The sequence below is a fragment of the Vitis vinifera genome, chromosome 18 (genome assembly GCF_030704535.1).
Source record: "Vitis vinifera cultivar Pinot Noir 40024 chromosome 18, ASM3070453v1".
Taxonomy (NCBI): domain Eukaryota; kingdom Viridiplantae; phylum Streptophyta; class Magnoliopsida; order Vitales; family Vitaceae; genus Vitis; species Vitis vinifera.
Genome location: NC_081822.1, coordinates 29,457,422 through 29,464,599, shown reverse-complemented (window position 1 = coordinate 29,464,599; position 7,178 = coordinate 29,457,422). Strand labels below are relative to the sequence as shown.

At 30.9% G+C, this 7,178-nt stretch overlaps 1 long non-coding RNA gene across 1 annotated transcript; it reads left to right on the top strand.

The window, feature by feature from the left end:
* The first annotated feature begins 2,006 nt into the window (after positions 1–2,006).
* Positions 2,007–3,331, top strand: LOC104877954 (uncharacterized). The gene is made up of 2 exons (XR_784896.3): positions 2,007–2,074; positions 3,069–3,331. It is a non-coding gene; the product is annotated as an uncharacterized LOC104877954 (long non-coding RNA).
* The last annotated feature ends 3,847 nt before the right edge of the window (positions 3,332–7,178 follow it).

Sequence of the window (7,178 nt, the reverse complement as noted above, 5' to 3'; positions counted from 1 at the left end):
TATTGTTTATAACACCTTTTTTTTTTTTTTTTTTGTATTATTTGAAAAAAAAGGAGTGGAGATGAAGCATATTAAGGCAGAGAATGGCAATGGAGGGAGGTGCATGGCAGTGATGGACCCAAATGGATGTAATCTGTCATCATGCAAGCAACGTTGCCTTCAACAAAAAAATGGAAATGGAGTCTGTTTGGCAAATCGGAAAGAGGGCTATCAATGTGTCTGCTATATTAATTGTTGAGGACCTTTGTTTAATATTGCAAATTTTTATCTTCAAATGATCAATATCATATGATGTTTCCTTTTTCTTTCTTGTTAACAATGGGAATTTATTAATCTTTAAAGAGTACGACAAATAATCAAATATTAAAAAAAAGGATTATTGAAAAACCTCTAGACTCTACTCCACTTTCACCAATCCAAACTCCTCAAAAAAAAAAGTCTTGTTCCATTCTCATGGATTTTTTATAAGAGGACGACAGTTTTAAAAAACAATATCTAAATTACTGTAGCAGGAAAAATAATTCCAAATCTACTGTAATTTTATCCAAATAGGAAAGAAAAAATAACTTGTAAGTGAAAAATCGTCTCTTCAAGAGATGATTTCCACAAATATATATATACATATGTCTCTGTGTGTGTATGTGAGAGAGAGAGAGAGAGAAATTCTCACTTAAAAGAAAAAAAACCAAGTGGGAATAAAATTAATTAATTTTATAATATATATTTATAATAATTATATTATTGTATAAATAGAATAAAAAGTGGATTTTTGAAGGTTTTTTTATTTTTTATTTATTTTTGAAGTGAGAATTTCTCACTTTTAAAAGTATGGAAATTGTCTCTTAAAGAGACAATTTCCCACTTGGTTTTTTTATTTATTATTTATTTATTTAAATCATTTATTAAAGAGACGATTTCTCACTTCTTAAATTTTGTACTTTTTATTTTTTTGAAAATCGTTTCTCTAAGAGACGATTTTTCACTTACAAGTTATTTTCTCTTTCCTATCCGGGCAAAACTACGATAGATTTGAAATTATTTTTCCTACTACGGTAATTTAGAAATTATTTTTTGAAACTGTTATACTTTTATCAAAAATCCCCATTCTCATCTCACCAATGACACTTCCTACTTCTAAAAAAAACACCTGAACCTCTTCCATATGGCCTCTTATTCTTTCCAAAAATCTCTCATTTTCTCTTTTCCTCTCTCCCATATCCGGACACAGCCTGAATAGTATTCCCTTCCTCAAAATGTTGAATTTTTCTTCGTGCTCAATCCAGCCTAAAATCAAGCAAAAGATATTCTCTAAAAATGTTGATCCCTTTCCCATAAATATAAAATAAATATTGATGTATAATAAAGCACAAGCAACATATATATATATATATACATTCACACACGTATAATCATGTCAAACTCTCAATGTGTTAAAATAAATGGAATGGGGGGTAGTGTCATTGGAAGGGATTGTTGGCTATTATTGTTGGTACTGATGGTGGTAATATGCAATGAGTGGTGATGGGTAAGTGGAAATGGGCATGGAAAAAGAAAAAGAAGAGAGAATGAAAGAAAGGAAAACCAGAAGAAAATGGGAAAAAGAGGAGAGAAAAGAAAGTAGGAAGAGAAGGATGGACAGTTGTGGGAGGATAAGTTAAGAGTTTTTAGAGGTCTCTTAGAATGGATGGTGTAGATGAGGAGGACAAAAAATGAATGGCCAAGATAGGTTCTTCTAAAATAGGTATAGATGGGCTAAAATTGGTGGTTCACACCCACCTTAATTTCTTCTAAAATAGGTATAGCTGGGCTAAAATTGGTGGTATACACCCACCTTAATTTCCTCTAAAATAGGTATAAATGAGCCAAAATTGGTGGTCTACAACCTTAATTAGTTTAATTTTAATAGCATATATGGCTTTTTGTATACTCAAACACCCTGTCATGCCCATTTTTTCTAACAAAATTTATATTATATATATTGGCAGCTGATGGGTACACAGATGAAGTAGACTAATTATTTGAAGGATGAAGCTTTACTCTTGCATCTTAGTTTTGTTTCTCTTGATCTCTTCAGGTATTATTACTATATCAATTTTAGTAGAATGTTCTTTTTTTTTTTTTGTGTAAAATACAAAATGCATGTAATGAATTTTTTTCTTTTAAATTAAGGAAAAGTGTGCTCCATATGTAATATATAGTATCTGATAAGATAATCAAATATTACTTTTTTTAATATTAGTTTAAATTGTTTCTTCTTAGTTATGTTTTTTTCCTGAAAATTCTAATTATTTTTCCGTCCAACTTTTCTATTGAAAATAATATTGAAAATTTCTGATTTATCATGAAAAATACTAAATTATTAATTTCAAATTACTTTTAACAATTTCATCTTGTTGGAATCATAACAAGGTTGAAGTAAAGAACCAACAAAAGAAAGTAAAAAAAAAAAAAAGGCAAGATGAGAGGAAATGGAAAAAATTAAGTAAAATAAATTTAAAAACTTTATTTTATTAATTAAAAAATACATAAAATATAAATTACTGTCAGCAAGTTTGCTTTATGTTATATTCCTACCATAGAAACTATGCAGGTCACCTACATCTTTTATTTTTTGTTCTGTATATTGTTTGTTTAGTTGGGAAGTAAAAATAATTTCTAATTGATATAATATATATTATGCACAATATCAAGCATAAATTATTTTTGGATTAGTTCTCTGCTTAGTGGTAACCCATCAAAAACCTTGAGCTTCTATTTAGGTTTTCAAAAGTTAAATCTAAAATTTTATTATTTGATTTATCAAGAAAATATGAAAATAAAATAAAATATAATTAAATTGATTTAAAAAATTATATATTTTCAAGTTTTTCATTTTTCCTATACATACATAATAGGAAAATGGTCTTTTCTTCAATTTCTCTTTTTTATTAATTTCTAATCTTAGTATCTTTGTCAAACTCCCTAAAATACAACAAGAGTAAATATTTTTTTTTCCAGGGAGAATTAGCATTTTATATATTATTTATAATACCTATTTTTAATTTATGTATTGTTTGGAAAAAAAAAAGGTACAGAGATGAAGGAGGTTAAGGCAGCGAGGTGCATGGAAGTGCTGGACCCAAATGGATGTATTCTACCATCTTGCAAGCAACGTTGCCTTCAAGAAAAGAATGGAAATGGAGTTTGTGTGCCTAATCGGAATGGAGGCTATGAATGTATTTGCTATTACAACTGTTGATCACTTCGCTATGAATGTGATTACTAATTTAACTGTTGATCACTTCATATAAAATAAGTAAAATAAAAAACCTGTTTGGAAGGTTTTCTTTAATTGGGTGCTTTCCTTCCATGATTAACATGGTGTGTAAATAAATTATTTATAAACTTTATAAAATTTAATGTTTTACAGAAATATATACTTAATTAAAACTTTAAAAATAATTTCACCCATTTTAAAAATCACATGCATCTATTTTGAAATAGTTTCATCATTTTTAAAAACAAATCCTATTCACTAATTCAATATTCTTATTCATCTAATATTTTTTTTTAAAGTTTAAAAAGAAATAATTTTTTTTTTCAATTTTACATGATCGAATCTAATATTCTGATTTAGCAAGATCTCATATTTTGTGGTATTAGAAAAAAATTTTACCTAGAAAAATATCAATATGTAATTGATCATACTTACAATTTCTAAGATAACCTATATATTCATTTATGTTATAACCAATTAGTAGAATATGACTTTGCTTATATGTTATAAGCATTGACCTACCTTTGTAACTTGGTAACTTGTGGTTGAAGTTATGGCAAATCAATTTCATTAATCCAAATAAATCAATGTGGATATTCCCATAAAAAATTAATTAGAATGAATAAATTATGTTGCATATATTTCATCAATACCAATTTATTTCTTTATACTTACATGATATAATGATAAAATCAACAATCACATTTATTTATTTTAAAATCTAAAGATGCATATGTTTGCACCTACAATATTAAGCATCTTCTCCACCCTCCTTCAAACAACTTAAAAACTATGTTTAACCATTATCAATTACAACATATGACATATCGTACTAATTAAAATCAACTAAAAAACCTATAATTGTTACTTTTAACTAAAGAATGTACACATATTTAGGATTACATAGATGTTAAGTCATGGATTGACATAATCTGTCACATTATTTAAGCAATTTCATCCTTACAAGTTGGTATAGTTGTTGCACTCTAGAAATCAATGAAGCGGCTTTGCTACTTAAGGTGGGATGCAATTACCATGATCGAAATCACCTAAAGCACAAGAAGGACGGGATGTGGTTGATATGGCTAAAATCACCTAAAAACCAAGGGGTGTGGTTGACATGATTGAAATAACCTAAAAGATGAGGTACATGGTAGTCTTAACCAAAATCATCTAAAAACTGAGGATGCATTGCCATGATTGAAATCACTTAAAAGCTAGAAGGATTCAATCTCGATGACCGAAATCACCTAAAACTAAGAGGTGTGCAGTTGCAATGACCAAAATCACCTAAAACTAACTCAAAAAGGAGGGATAAGGTTAATAATGCAAACAATGTTGATGAAAAGGGGATATGCTATAGTATGACAACTCGCAAGGATCAGGAAACAAATCTGATGGTAAGGAAATCCATAGAACATAAGATAATATCAAAGAAAAGGGTATGCCCCAACATGTAATGATGATCACTATGAGATATATAATGCCAAAATATAAGATACTGTAGGATATACTCAACGATAATGTAATAAGAATATCTATACTATGCTAACAAAACAAAACTAAAACAATAGGCAAAACAAACATTGAGCAAGTCAAAACATGACATGTTAACTATAAAAATAAGTATCATCACAAATAAATTGGTAATCTAATAGGCTATGCCATCATGGAAGATGCTAAACCCAATGTCTAAAAGACACATTAATGTTTCAACCAAAAAACTCAAGGCTGGTCTACATCATCCTCTGACCAAGAGAGTGAGATAAGGTCATATGTGATGATGAAATAGGTAGGCTGATTAGAAAATATCAGTTAGGCTCTAACATAATGGATCTAATCTAACATAAACTATCATTTCAAGAAATCCATCATTGATGAGTAGGCAATGCCTTAGTATAAGCATCTCCAAATCAAACACTAACGACATGAGTATAACTTATCATACATCATCTAGCATTTTGCTGACTTTTTGAAGTCATGTGTAAGGATCCAATCTGGATACTCTATAACAACCTCAGAGATGCTCATCTCAACCATAGAGTAATCAATGATGTGATATAGTGGTCAAACTACTCTCTCATCATAGGTGACCCCCTCATTATGAAAATCTCACCTCAAATCCAATTCTCTCGGACTCTACTTGGTCGAATTGGAGAAAGGATGTGTAAAACTAGAATAGACAGGAGATGGACAGGTCATGTAGTAGTATCAAGGGTGATGATATTCAGTGTTCAAAATATTTAGGTGCACAAGGTTGAGATATGAAATAATAGGGCGGAGCATTGCTTTCATCATAAGATAAATGGGTCACAATCTTAAACTGTTAGAATAGTGCCTTTAAAAACATTACATGATGTAATTGTTTATATTTTAGATCTAAGCAACAGAAGTAATACCAAGTTTTAAAAATGATATTTTGGGGTAAAAGTACGAACCTTTAGGTTTTCATGTTCTCAAACCTTAAATTCAAAGTGTTGAAAATGACCTTGAAGTTGTTGGAAGTCTCGAAAATCCATGATATTCCACTTGATGACTTAATCTTATTCTTGGTACACTTTCGGTGGGGAGGAGAGGAGGGTGGAGGCTATAACTCTCTTTCTCTCTGGATGGTGGAAGACAAAAGTTATGAAAACTGTAACCCTTAGGGGGTATTTACAGGGTTCTTAATTGGGCTTAAGTGACTTAAGCCTACATAAGCTTGGGTAACTTAATCTAGCCCAAAATGGGTCCTAATTGATTAATTAACCAAATAGGGCCTGCTAATTAATCAATTAACCCAATCCAAATACCTTGTTCACTTATCTCTGTGCAACCTTACCTAATTACCAAAATGCCCTTATGCATAAAAGTGAACTTAGAGCCAATTCGACCCTCATAATCGATGCCAACAAGGTATATGAGCTTAAAGTGGGGACCATTGGAACCCATAGGAGTGTTGTCTCCCTCAGAATCCAATTTTGAAGTTGATTCAACATCCCACTATAGAGGATCAACCCAACTCTAGTTTCCTATGTAATTAACAACGAGACACTATGTTCGGGTCCATGGCCTACTATCCATTGTGTTTAGTCTTCCTATGAACTGGTGTCCATAGTCTAACAAGGTGAAAGCTATTAGCCTTTCAAGACTACCTCTACTATCCTTGAGTTATAGATCTTCCTATTGTGTTTTCAATTGAAATGTCTTAGCTCTCAATAAGCCTATGTCAAGTTCCACTTAAGGAATTACTATAGCCATAGTTTCCATGAACACACTTCTTTAGGATCACCCAAGGGAACACACTGTCTTAATTCCATGAGATATTATGGTGCCTCTATTGATAATACCTATTGCAACTGGCTTCCATCAATAGTGACCCAATCTATAGGGAATATATGATTAGCTTATGATCTCGCCCATATGTTAAATCCACTACTAACTTTAGAACAAGCTCAATATTCTCTCAAGGTCAAGAGACAACACAATAAAGTAGCTTGGTGAGGTCATGACTACTTGATAACCTTAAGTCGTGACTCACCGTAGGTCCTGTTCAATGTGTAACCATACACATATTGGGATTGAGCCCTGAAAAACAAGACATGATGTAGCAAATTGAGATTTATTTATAAATTTATTTATTTATGTTTCTTGGTTTCCCTTAAATATTTCACTTGTATTAATTGGTTATTTAAGTATACACGCTCTATATCATTTACATTGTACATGAGTTTGGTGCATTGGGAGTTGCACAGAAGATCCAAGTCATAGGTTCCTTGTAGAGTAATGAGTTGTCTATAGTTGGTTCATGGATTTGGGCTATCTTTCTAAGACTGTAGTGCACTATCTCCTAATTAGTGGGATGACTCGTCTTGGTCGTGGGGATGGTTTTCCCATGGTGATTGTACTAGTGCATGTGATGCTTATTGGACAAGACTTATGA